The following is a 14,148-nucleotide window of genomic DNA, read 5'->3' as shown; positions in this document are numbered from 1 at the left end:
CAAGTGCTCTGTATTTAATCAGCAGAGGGACCAGCTGGGCAGCAGTTCCGTCCCTGAGTCCCAGGGTGACCAAGCAAGCCTCCTCCTCTCCACCCTGCAGCTCCCTCATCTGGAAAAGAAAACAGATGCTGCACTGCATACACCTTGGCCCTTCATTCCATGACCCCAAGGACCACAGCCCGTAAGTTTCCACAGTAGGGTCTGATAGAGGGACCTGGGTGCCCTGCTCTACTAACTCCCATGGCGCCCACTGGAGGATAAGCAGGGTCACCGGCTGCAGAATTCAACCTCAAACACCCACTTTACTGGTTTCCAGTATCATCTTTACCCCGCAGTGTCCCCCAAATCTTCTGACCCCTTTTGGCAGCAGCTGCTGGGTTCAGCCTAGGAAAACTGCGCCACCTAGGGGCACATGGCCTCCACTGCAGCTTGGTAGGAAGGAAGATTAGATCTAGGGGTTCCTTCCCCTGCCAGAGCGGGCTCCTGACCCTCTCTGTCCTCACTACAACCTTGAGAACGGCAGGTCAGGAATTTCAAAGAGGAGGGAACTGAGAAGGTCAAGCAGCAACAACGTGGCAGAATCCAAACCAGAGTTCAGGCCTCCAGATTCTAGCACCTTTTTCTGCCTTTTCCTCCCCTATTCCAAGGTTGTCTCTTCATGGAGTGATACCTAACACTTAAGAGATGAGTAAGTCTTCAACAACCACTCTTTAGTGGGGCAGAAATAATCTTAAATTGCTGTGAAATGTATTTTTTGTCTGTTTCAACAAGGATTTGGGGAGACATGGGGACTTGCTATGGGCTGTGGAGTGGCCCTAGCCAAAATACCAGGGGCTGGGACAGACTGGGGGTCAAGTCCTGGCTCTACCAAGGGGTAGATGGGCCATTCCCATCCCCCATCTGAGAGAAGTCTCTGAACTACGTGAAAAGCAGGATTGACTTTTTTTTTTTTTTTAATTTTTACTTATTTTTGAGAGAGAGAGAGAGAGAGAGAGAGAGCAGGGGAGGGGCAGAGAGAGAGGAGACACAGAATCTGAAGTGGGCTCCAGGCTGTCAGCATAGAGCCCAATGTGGGGCTCGAACTCACAAACCACGAGATCATGACCTGAGCCGAAGCATATGCTTAACCGACTGAGCCACCCAGGAGCCCCCAGGATTGACTTTTTTATATTGGGTTCTTGGGAGAGATGAGAAATACCGGATACGTGGCCAGTCTCAGCAAGTCAGTCAGAGCAACCCTGTCCCTCCTGCATCCAGAACCCACCACTGGCCTCTGGACCCAAAGGAAGAGCCAAAGTCCCTAGGGTGGCCTTGAGGTCACTGGGAGTTGCCTCCCCCACCTCCCTTACCATGCTCCCCCTTCTCCACCCCCAACCTCACTTCCCCACCCTGCCGCCAGCCCCCTACCCTGGCCTCCTCCCTGTTTCTAAACATCTGGGTATGGTGTTTGCAGTTCCCCAGTTTGGAGTAACATTGGCATCAGTGCCTTTGGGTTTTTACTCAAATGTCAGCTTCCAGAGGGGGTCTTCCCTTCAACACACACCCCCCGCCCCACAACCTGCACGGTTTCGATTTCTCTCCTTTCACATTTGTTACCATCTAACATACTATCTATAGGTACCTCACTTCTCTTGTTTATTGTCTCTCTCCTGTTCTGTGTGTTCACTGCTGAGTTCTTGGCACAGAGTCAGGGCTCAATAAATATTTGTTACATGTGCGGGTGACAATTCAAATAATACTTTTCAAAGGAAAGAAAAAGCCAGAACACCAACCCTCGAGGTCCCTTGGCAACTCAGAAAATCATTAACATGCATGAGACTTCTGTCTATAAAATTGTCTCCTGTGACGTTTGAGCGTTATCCCTAGGACGCTATGAGGAGCGGGGCAAATGGTGGCCGTGCCTACATTGAGGATCAGGAAGCAGAGACCCTGCAGGAGGGCGGGCTTGTGTTGGGGTCACACAGCTGCTGAAGGGTAGAGCTGGGGGAACCCCATCTCCGGGCCCAGAGGCTGCAGAGTTTTGTCCTTCCCACGTTTCGGCGGCTCCTGTGGAGCAGGGAACCTGGAAATGCTTACACTAGAGCACTTGGTTGAAGGATTGTTCTTAGCATAAGCACAGTACTTAAGTGGCCACCCAGCCAGCTTTCAGAGGGCCATCCCAAGGGAAGAGCAGAGCCTTTCTTAACATGCGTGAAAGCTTATTGGGCACCAACTCTACGGCAAGGCCGTGAGACCAGCCCCGGGTAGAGAAAGCCAGATTGCTCAAACCAGTGTGGCTAGCTTCCTAGAGCAGAAGCCACTTCTGGCAGGGGAGTCAGGGGAGTGGACGGATTTGGAGAGCAGCAGTCAGTGTCCAGGAGGGAAGCACTGGGGCAGGGCACAAGGATTCTGAGCTGGAATCCCAACTCCACTGGGAACTTGCTGTACAACCATGGCCTTGCCACCGTCGGGTCCAGCTTCCCAGAAGCCTCTCCTGTGTTCTGTCCCCCCCCATGCTCACCTCGGGCACGACCTGCAGCACACTGAACTGATGTGTCAGCCTAAGCCAGAGGTTCTTAACCAGGGGGAGTTTGTCCTCCAATGGGACATTTGGCAATGTCTGGAGACATGGTCTGGTTGTCATGATTGAGGGGATGTTACTGGCAATTAGCAGGGAGAGAGCAGCAATGCTGCTACATATCCCCCCTATAATGCATAGCCTCCCTAGAGAATCATCTGGCCCCAAGTGTCAAGAGAGCCAGGGTGGACAAACCTTGCTCTAGACCGTGAGTTCTCAGAGGGGTAATTAATGTCAGATTCTTCTCCGCAGGCCCAGGGCACAGCGTGGCAGGTATAAGGCCACCTGTTTGCTGACCGATGGGGGCCGGACCAGAGACCTCTGTGTCCCCATGACTCTACCCTGCCGGCAACCCCCATCCCTGCCTTCTCATTGGCAGGGCTGATGGAGCTGGGGTTGGAGGTCAGAAGGAATCCCCAGGAGAAGGGGGCCAGTTCAAAGGTTCACAGACACCCAGCTCTGCCCCAGTCATACCTGTCTTAGAACCAGCACCGGGTTTCAGAGTCAGACCAGCTCAGGTTTAAGTCTTAGCTTCCTACGCACTCCCTGTGCCTTTGGGTGAGTCACCTGCCCTCTCTCCCTCGCCTGGAAACCAGGAGCACAGACTCTGACCTGCCCCTGCCCGACTTTTGTGAATATATGCAAGGTGCTGGACTGGCATGAAAAGACAGTTTCCTGTTGAAGGTGACAAGTTGGCTGGTTTCAGTTGGGAGAATCATGGGTTTCAAGGGCCCAGCTAGAAACGACACTTCCTGGAGAATCTCTGCTTACCACGGCCCCAGTCAACTAGACCATCTGGGTTACCAGAGAAGCAGGATTGAGCCTACATCAGCAACAAGCCAGCCCCAACATGATGACTAGAGATGACGTGTGGGGTACCGAAGCAGCCCCTTGAGAACAGGGCCATGTCTACAGTGTTCAAGGGCACATGCCTGGTGTTCACCATCATATGATGTCTGGCGCCTTGTAGAGCAGATGCATAGTCATGTTGCTCCTGATGGAGCCCCTACTGTGTCTGGGCCCTGTCCTGGCCTTGTATGTAATCCCATTTAATCTCCTTAACAGCCCTGCCAGGGGGGACTATATCCCACATTCATAGAGAAGCTGAGGTCCACAGGTGAAGCATCATGCCCAGGGTCACATAGCTCACAGGTGGCATCTCTGGGATTTGAGCCCAGGTCAGCCTCTTACCAAAGCCTACCACCTTTCTGCCAAATCACCCTATATCCCCTCTTTCCAGGGGTCAGAAGCTCTTTTGAGAAGCAGTTCCTACGGCCCAAAGGGACTCCATGTTGCCCTGTGGAGAGAAACCAGGAGCCAGCTAGGATTCTTTTTCTTCCATCCCCACCCCCAGTCCTAGCCAGTATGGGGGAGTCACTGGAGCTGGGAGAGACTTCAGCAAGCACCTATCACCATTCTGGGCATAGCCTCTGGAATCAAGGTCCAGGAACTTTCCCTTCTCATCAGCAACCTCTGAACCCTATTCCAGAACCTCGGGGATGCACATAACAATGTGTTCAAGGCCGTGCACCTCCATCTGACAGTTCCTATCCTGTCTCCTGCCAGTGTCTTTAAATACCTAGCGTTCCACCTCCCAGGACAACATGCTCTTGCTAGAACCCGCTGGCACCCTCAGGCCTCTGTGTCTGTGCATACGCTGCTCTCTCTACCTGGGAATGCCTTTCCCGGTCCTGTCAGCCAAGCAAATTCTTCTCAGTCTGGGCTGGTTTACCCAAAAGACATAGCAGGAATCGGGCTGCAGGCCTGAAACACTTTTAGGGACCCATGAAAATGTTTTCATTTCTTTTAAAATCAGAAGAAGAAAAAATAAACTTTCAGGTCAAAGAAAATGTTTTAATATGTAACGTCAATAATTTGCCTTTATACTAGTGTGGCTGCAAAATATATTTTCATGTATATTTCTGTTGTTTTTTTAAATATACTTTAGAGGCACCTGGGTGGCTCAGTCTGTTAAGGGTCTGACTTTGGCTCAGGTCATGATCTCATAGCTAGTGGGTTCGAGCCCCGCATCAGGCTCTGCACTGGCAGCATGGAACCTGCTTGGGATTCTGTCTCCCTCTCTCTCTCTGCCCTCCCCAACTCACACTGTCTCAGTCTCTCTCAAAATAAATAAATAAACTTTACATATACTTTAAAATTTCCTCCGTGTGTATCCTTTGCACACCTAATTTTAACAATGTACGTGTGCATGCATGCATTTGTGCATGCATGTGCGTGTGTGTGTGTGTGTGTGTGTGTGTATGTGTGTAGGAAGGGGCCCATAAAGGCAAAAGTGTCTAGGACCACAAAAGTCATAATATAGGCCTGTCCTCCGCCTTCAAACCCAGCTGTTGAGTCACTTCCTCTAAGAAATTGTACCACGAGCACACCCCCAACAGAACTGTCTCTCCTCTGTGTCCCCTCTATCCATTTGCCCTGCTTAACAGACGGTATTAGGATCATTTGCTAACCTGTTTTTCCATTAGGTGGTGAGCTTCATAAGGGAAGGGTCCAGCACATCGTAGGTCTCAGCAAAGGTTACCGAGTACCTTGAGTTCAGCTCAAGTTCCTTCGATACCAGTAAGGAACAGGGGTCTCACGTCCTTGGGTCCCCTACAATGTACATAGCCAAGCTGCCTCTAACCATGTATTCATTCAGATAGGGCCATTACCTTCAGGACACTGTCCCAGGCAGCAGTAAAGAAAACAATTACGGGTCTGCCCTCGCAGGCCTTATATCTGACAGCCCCTCCCCCGCCAGTCTCTATCCCTGAAACTCTGCCACCATTTCCCCATCCTGCCCCACGATGCTCCCCTTGGCGGAGGGGCAGGGAGAGAAAACACTGATACCGCAGCCCTCGTCCCCCACCTGCCCCAGCCCCTCAGGGCCCACCACCTTTCCCAAGAGACTGCATCCCTCCTTCTGGGCCCTCCTGGAAGGTGACTACCCCAGCTCCTGCGTGCTCATTAATTTCACGCTCTGTCTCCTGCGTGACTGACCTACTTTCTGCTCTTTCCCCACGTGGCTGCCCAGTAGTGCTGGGTCTCTCCACACCTGGGGCTGGGTTTCCCTCAGCCTCTCCCCCTCCCTGCAGCCGGGTGTCCCCTCCCGAGGCCCCGACCCTCCTTACCCCCACCCCAGAGCAAAGCCATCCCCCCACCCCGGGGAAGGCAGGAGCTGGGGTCTACTGCACAGACAGCACTGGATTCAGATCTTAGCCCTGTCCCTCCCAGTCTCAGGGTCCTGAGCCCAGCCTTGTTTCCTCCTCTATATGCGAATCCACCGGCAGGGTGGTTGTGACAAGACAGCAGCTGCAAATGTACGCGCATCACAAGAGCAGACTCAAACCTAGCCTTTGTCCCAGCCCCCTCTGCGGACCCCCGTCCCAGCTGGAACTCCAACCTTTCTAAAGGCGCCTGCTACATCCCCCTCTGCTGGCAGAGGCACCCCAGGCTTCCTGGCCAAGCCCCTTTCTCTGCTCCCAGCCTCCTTGGAGGCCAAGCCGGCTGTGCTCCCTGGCCTCCCCACCCCCCACGCTCCCCCCCACACTGAGGCCTGTATTTCTTCATACTCCACTCAGAAGCGGATTTGAGGCAGGGCTTTTACTTGGTAATCCTCATTTGGCATTCATCACAGAGACTTACATCTGGGCTTTTCTGGGAGAGCCCCAATGTCAAGAATCCTGCTTTCCCATTCCCATGACCGCACGGTGGAATAATAAGAATAATGGCTAACATTCACTGTGGACCGCTCCAAGACAGGCCCTGCTCTCAGGACTCAACATGAGTACACTTCTTTACTCCTCACGATGATTCTGTAAAGTAGGTGCCTCCATTTTGCAGTCGAGGGAACTGAGGCACAGAGATGGGAAGAAACTTGCCCAGGGTGGTGGGTCTGGGATTAGAACCAAGGCAGACTGGCCCCAGAGCCCAGCCCTAAGCCATTACTGGAGTAGCCAGACTGAAGACTATTGCTTGCACTTGGAACTGGCTTGAAAATCCCTTGACCAAAAAAATGTCCCCCAGACACTGTTTGTGACTTTCTGTACTGCAAATGGGACGGTTCTCTTCTCCCAGGGAGGAGTTAATGGCAGAATCGAAGCTTCTAGAACTCTGTGCTCGTTCTAGTACATCGGGCTGGAACCAGGGAGCTGTGAGTTCCATGCATACGTCTGGAAGCCCAGTGCCTATGCCAGTGTCCAGGTGGCCAGACCGCATGGTGGCCTTGCATGAAGGGTGTGTGCTGAGTGCATGGGGTACACAGGGCCCATCTAATCCACTTGGAAGCTGTGAGGATGGTCAAGGGCACTGCATCAGGAGAGTGGGGCCGTCCCCGGCTTCAGAAGTGTAGTGCAGGGATGCACATGTCAGGCAGGACCTGCCCACTCTGCTGCAAACTCCCTTTAAAAACACATGGGAAGTGGGGCACCTGGGTGGCTCAGTCAGTTAAGCATCCGACTTCGGTCCAGGTCATGATCTTGAGACTTGTGGGTTCAAGTCCCTATGCTGTCAAGCTCTATGCTGACAGCTTGGAGCCTGGAGCCTGCTTCAGATTCTGTGTCTCCATCACTCTCTGCCCCTCCCCTACTGGCACTCTGTCTCTCTCTTTTTCTCTCTCTCAAAAATAAATAAACATTAAACACACACACACACACACACACACACAAGGAGGAGGAGGGTGGGGACAGGGCAGGCACCACCTGGCCCAGCGGGGACCTGAGCTCAGAGGAAGGTGCCTGGACAAGGGTCTGCCCTCCCTGGGGAGGGGAGATGTTCTATAACACCACTTGAGCAGAAGGCTATAGAAGCGACTTTTTATCCAGCAGGCTTCATTTAGTGTTAATAATGCATATTTGTTTCTGATTATAAAGACAAAACGTGCTTATTGCCAACATTAAGAACAAATTTAAGTCACCTGTAATCCCACAATCTAGAAATATAAGAACTGTTAGCACTTTGGTGCCTTTTCTCTAAGCCATTTTTCCATACTGAGGTATTTTTACACCATTGGGATTCTAACAGTATACCAGGCATCCTTTCCCATTCTGAAAACTCTCCAAACCATGATTTTTAGTGACTTTTAAATGTTTGATCTCATAGGACATCTCACAATGTGTTTAACTGTTCCCTTCTTGTTGGTATTTAGGTTCTTTTCTCTCAACCGCATTTCAAAACTGCAATGGCCATTGGAGCAAAAAGCCAGACTTTTCCAGTTATGTATGACTGAAAGCATAAATGAATGAATAGGGGCGGTCCACATGTTCAAGGCTCTGAAGAGCCGGAGGAGGGGGGGGTGGGCAGTTCGGCCCCACCGCCACGGTCACCAGCGGTGTGGAGGGTCCTGAGCTGACCATCAGAAGGCTGTGTGGACTCTTCTAAGGCAGGTGCTGACGTCAAGCCTTGGCCTTGTCGCGGGCTGGTAAAGGGGCACTCGCATCGCCCGGGACTGGCCTGGGGGACAAAGCGCTGCAGGAACCCCGGGGAACTTGCCAACCAAGCCTCCCTGGTGGCGCAGGGCTGAAAGAGGCACTCGCTCTACTTTTCACAACATTCAAAGGCAGAACTGTCAAAAGCTGGCCCCCAAATGCTCATATTATGTGGGAGAAAGTCTTGGGGAGAAAATGAGGAAGGAGGGGAATTATGCAATTGAAAACATGTACGGATCCAGACAGAATAATGAAGCACAGACACAAGATTTTGCACTCAATGGAAATTGCATTTAGCCATGTTTTGTGGTTTGAGAAAAAGAGAGACTGACTCAGAGAGACAGATGGAGACACACGGGGCGAGGAGAAAGAGAGGGGAAAAAAGAAAAGAGGGATGCAAAGAGAGAGTCCCAGCAGCCAGCTGGAGTCCCACAGAGGGGAGGAGAGGGAGGAGCAGGGCCTGGGGCCCACAGCTTTGTCTTCTGTCTGGCTCTCCTCTCCCGACTTTGCACCTGGGTTCACAGCCAGGTCCTAGGGCCTAAAACGGGCCTCACCTGGGCAAGGAGGAAATCAGGAGACCTCCCTCCTCCAATTTGGGGGCTTGGGATTTTTTTCCCTATGGTTTTCTGTATATTGTCTGTAATTCTAAGTTTTTAAAAAACTGACCCCCCCACCACCAATAGCATACTCCTTAACAATAAAAAAGAACCAGCTGTTGATATAGGCAACAACCTGGATGGCGCTCAACAGCATTATCCTGAGTGAAAGAGGTCAATCTCAAAACATTACATACCGTGTGATTCCATTTATATGACATTCTAGGCATGAAAAAAGTTATAGAAATGGGAGAAGATTAGTGACTGCCAGAAGTTAGGGAGTGGGAGGAAAGTCCGTGGATGTGAGGATCAAGGACAGCACGAGGGAGTTTTGTGGGGATAGAATGTTCTGTATCTTGATTACAGTGGTGGTTACACAAACCTATACATGTGATAAAATGACAGAACTGTGCACACACATTGTATGAAAATGGATTTCCTGGTTTTGATATGGTACCATTAGGGGAAACTGGATGAAAGGTCATGGGACCTCTCTGTACTATTTTGGCAACTTCCTGTGTATCTGTAATTATTTTAAAATAAAAAGTTACCCCCCCCAAAAGTTAGCAAAGAACAGGTTGTATATTACACTCGTAATTAGAAAAGGTATCCCCAAATGTTAAGTGCCACACAGGTGAGAGCTAAAATTTGTAACAATGTGTCATCAACTAAGGGTTATAATCCCCATAGAAATTCTTGCTTAAGCAGAAACCCTCCCTGAGAAAAGGCGGCCAAACAGAGACCAACCGCAGGATTTGGACAGAATATGGCTGAGAGAGCAAGGCGCTCTGCCTCTTCTTGGCTGTGTGACTTTGGGTAAGTCCCTCCACATCTCTGGGCCCAGATACCTCATCTGTAAAATGGGTCCCAGGATAGATGAAAAGGACAGCACTTGTGAGGGACATAGCACTCAATAAATATGAATTCTCTTCCTTCTTCAAGGCAGCCACCAGCAATGACAGGTGCACTGGTCTGCAAGGATCCTGCCGTCACCTGCTGGGGCCAGGAAGGGAGGTGAGCAGTGAAAGGGCCCTTAAGAGAATCCATTCTATGCCACCAGTCATGCTACAAAAACTCTAATATGTTGCCAATCATGCTATTAGCCTTACCAAAATTGGGAGAAAAAATACCCATTTTTCCCTGAGACTCTTTCTGAGATTATATTTATCTCTTAGAGTAAATTTTAAGGGCATCGCAAATGTGAGAGCAATGGAAGAAAAATGCTATCACTTTAAAACACAGACCAAACCAGTAATGCCATTCCTATTTTTAAAGTGTAAAAGATGGCAGCACCTGGGTGGCTTAGTCAATCGAGCGTCTGACTTTGGCTCACGTCATGATCTTGAAGTAGTGAGTTGGAGCCCTGTGTTGGGCTCTGTGCTGACAGCTTCCGATTCTGTGTCTCCCTCTCTCTCTGCCCCTCCTCCACTCACATTCTGTCTCTCTCTCTCAAAAATAAATATAAAAAAAATTTTTTTTTAATTTTAAAAGATGAAGATAAATCTTACCGCTATGGTAACTGTGACACATGAAAGATCATACAGGTTTTGGGGGGACAGTAGCACTGGCAGGTGGGATCACCTCTTCAGAATGGGTCACACAGATGGGAGAACATGGGTGGGGTAGACTGAGGGGGCTGAGCTCTGGGAAGCAGGGTGGAGGCCTCTCATGGCCTGGACTCTGAGATCTGCTGGTGGAGACTCTCAGAATCACCGGGATTGAGTCCAATCCTTTCCTTCACAGGTGAGACCCCAAGAAGGTGAACTACGCGCTCAATTTTCAGGGTGGCAGCATAGGATATGCTTTTGGATCAGTGTGGGGAGTGCGCTGGCTGCAGAACAGTAAGAACATTTTAGTGACGCTTTTCAATGTACAGATGCTTTTGTGGAGTTGTTTCCCTTGCTGCTCCCAGAACCCTCCCTCTTGCTCAAGACTCCCTCCATCCAGTGCAAGGTCAGCCGTCCACCGCTTGAGTTCCTCCAGTGACAGCAGCCCACGCCTTGTTGGACAGCTCCTGTCGTCAGAAAGCTCTCCCCGCCAGCCAGGTGTGATGTCTCTGACCCAGCCAATCGACCCCAAACACCGCCTGTCATCCCGCCATTTGAATTCCATTCCTGTACATTTTAAAGATGAAAACATCTTTATGAGTCCCTCGTTGAAATTCAAATATGGCCATGAACACCTGAAGCCCCACGTCAGTGAAGACCTTTGAGGTGCAGTGTTGGCAGGAAGCCCCGTGATGGAGTGACTTGGGAGAGTCAGGGAGCAATGAACCAGGGGGCCGGGAGGCCAGGAGGCCCAAAGACGCTTTATTCGGGGCGGGGTGGGGGGGGCTCTTTGGATCCTCCAGGGCCTGCATCTCCTTGGAGAAGGAAACAGAAGCATCCAGAAGGGCAGATTCCTTCCTTTCCCATATCTGCATGCCTGGTTGCTGGAAACAGTCTTACAACAGGCAGGGTGTCTCCACCCTGGGGAGATCCGAAGCATCCAGAGACTTCTGGTCAAGATGGTACTGTAAGTTTGTGTTCTGAATCCCACCTCCACTCATAGCAAGGATTTAAAACACTCGCGGGCACGCACGGGCACACACACACACACACACACACGCACACCTAGATAAATTGGAGACAGGAAAAGCCCTGCTCAAATCCAGGACAGACATTTTCATGGACCAGAAATGGAATAGTCATGCAAAGGGCTCGATAAAACGGAAGCTAGGGATGTGTGTACAGAAGCAGGGAGGACAGCCAGGAATTTGACTCCCTCGGCGTGTAGGGGGCTCAAGGAGCCCCAGTGAGGCCTGAGTCCACTCAGGTTCAGCGACTGGATGTGTGAAACCCCCACCAGCATCATGGGATGAGAGCCTTGAGGCATCAGCATAAAATCTGGTTCTGGATGAGGTCCCAGGAAGCCGGGGTGTCTTTGCAGTAGCTTTTATGTTTTCTCTTTATCCTCGATATGCTGTCGTTTCACTACAGTGCATCTGGGTGTGAATTTACTTTTATTTGCTCTGTTCAGCATTGAGTATGCACTTTGAATTTGAGCTCTCATGTCTGTCTTTAATTCTGGAAAATTCTCAGCCCTTATTTCTTTAATCTTGCTTCTTCTACACTCCCCATGTGCTCTCCTGGAACCCCTATATGGCATCCTGTCAACCTATACTCCACGTTTCTTAACTGCCTGGGGCATAAAATGCTAGTTGTTTCCCAGTATCTATTTTCCCCTTTTCCTTAGAAACAGAATCTCTGACTTTTAATTAGGCACGTGGCTGCTGGGAATAAAGACTATACTTCTCTGTCTTCCCTTTACCTACATACAGATAAATAACTGAGTTCTGCACAGTGGACACAAGCATGAGTCATATGGAACTTCCTTGGAATGTCTTTAAAGCAGAGGAATGTGCTATTTGACTTGCCTTTCTTCCTGCTATCTGGAAAATGCACAGGATGGCTGGAGTGGTGGAGCCATCTCAGACCATAAAGTAGAATTGAGATGCCTGGGCGGCTCAACCAGTTAAGCATCCGATTTCAGATCCAGTCATGCTCTCACGGTTCATGAATTCGAGCCCTGCGTTGGGCTCTGAGCTATCAGCTCAAAGCCTGGAGCCTGCTTCAGATTCTATGTCTCCCTCTCTCTCTCTCCCCTCCCCAGCTCGCACTCTGTCTCACTCAAAAATAAACATTTAAAATATGCTGAATTCAAAAAAAAAAAAAAAAAAAAAAAAAGAAAGAGAAAGAAAGGAAGAAAAAGAAAGAAAGAAAGAAAGAATTGAGATAGAAGGAGCTTGGGTCTCAATGACTTTATAAGGTTGTTCTAAACTTCCTAATGATGAACCACTGTGAGAGAGAAATGGACTCGTATCTTGTGTAAGCCATGGTTATTTTCCTGTCTTAGTTTGGATTTCCCAAAAACAGATCCTGAGACAAGGATCTCGATGCAAGTACAGTAAAACCTTGGATGGCGAGTAACTTGTTCTATGGGTGTTCCTCAAGAAGAGCAAACATTTCTCATAAACTTTAACTTGATAAATGAGTGATGCCTTACAATACGAGTAGTACGTGATGCTAAAAGTCACATGATCACAACTGAGTCGATGGTTTTTTTTCTCTCTCACTGCACGATTGTAGGTGATCGTCAATGCAATGTGGCATTTCCACAAAATCCTCAAAAGGAGGCAAAAGCAGGTGTCATTGGATAGGTTCCTTGTTAAAGTTGCATGAAAAGAAAAAGATTCCGTTGAGCCAATAGGTAGCCGTGATTCCGTGAGTGATAGTGAAAGTCGTCCGACACAATAACCCTCCTCTCTCGTGTCTCCTTCACACCAGCCACGAAGGTTTTCAAGGTAAGTGCAGGTTGATTTGTTTATTTTTCACTCTGCTTTTGTATTTTCTCTATTATTTTGTATTATATTACAGTGCTGTAATCATTTTTATATGAGTATTTTTGGGTGTGGAGCAAATCATCTGAGTTTCTGTTATTTCTTGTGGGGAAATTTGCTTTGATATATAAGTGCTTTGGATTACAAGTATGCTTCTGGAATGAATTGTGCTCGCAAAGCAAGGTTTTACTGTGGTTTATTTGGGAAATGATGCCAGGGAGCACAGTGAAGAAGCAGGGAAATGAGACAGGGAAGAGACAAAAGATTTGATCAGGAGCAGTTCCTGTTGGGGGTGATTGAGGCTCTATCCCACTGTGGGAAACGGAATGTGTAATTGTCCCACCAAGACGCAAGGAAGGTGGAGCATTTCGCCATGAACTATTGCTTGAGGGTCTTTCCTGGGGCTAACTCCCCCAGTACTCTGCCTGCACCTTGTACAAACTGAGCACGCTCCGGCAGCCAGAGCATGCCCTCACGTCGACATGCAGGAAGCTGTTGTCCTGTACAGAGCTGTCTTCAGGTGAGTGCTGGGATCAGCCAAGGGAATGTGAGCAGCCATCAACCCTATCTGCAACCTCTCTATGCCTTACAGCTTCTCCGACTTCTCCACTGCTCTTTATCTCTTGTCGCATCCTGAGTGAGATCCCTAATTCTCTCTTCCAAATAATTAATTCTATCTTCTACCGTGTCCAATCCAGATATATTCTGTCTCTTCAGTTTATTTCGATGACTTTATTTCTCATCTCCAGAGTTTATAAATGGTTTTCATTTCTGCCTGTATTAAATTTATAATTTGTTTTTCTCTTTTTATGGGTGGATGTTATTTGGAGAGCTTCAACATTGATTTTGAAGTCGTTTTTAGATAATGATATTATTTTCCTTTTGCCTGTAGGGGAGTCATTCTGCCAGTTACTGATTTTGTTGGCATTACCAGCTTCAGCTTTCCTCATGTATTTTGGGATTTTAGTCTGTAGGCTTTTCTTAAGTGGGATTAATTTTTCTGTACTTAACCACCTTGCCTCATGGTTTCTCCCTAGACCTCAGGGGCCTTATCCAGCACCAGGTTTCACACTGATGACTCAAGATTCTCATCCCGTGATGTTGGTGGGGTTTCACACGCCCAGTCACTGAACCTGAGTGGGGCGTAGCCCTGGCCTCATGTGGGGCTCCTTCCAGGTAGATGAAAGACAG

Source organism: Leopardus geoffroyi, chromosome C1 (assembly GCF_018350155.1).
Source record: "Leopardus geoffroyi isolate Oge1 chromosome C1, O.geoffroyi_Oge1_pat1.0, whole genome shotgun sequence".
NCBI lineage: Eukaryota > Metazoa > Chordata > Mammalia > Carnivora > Felidae > Leopardus > Leopardus geoffroyi.
This window is presented reverse-complemented; position numbering follows the sequence as displayed.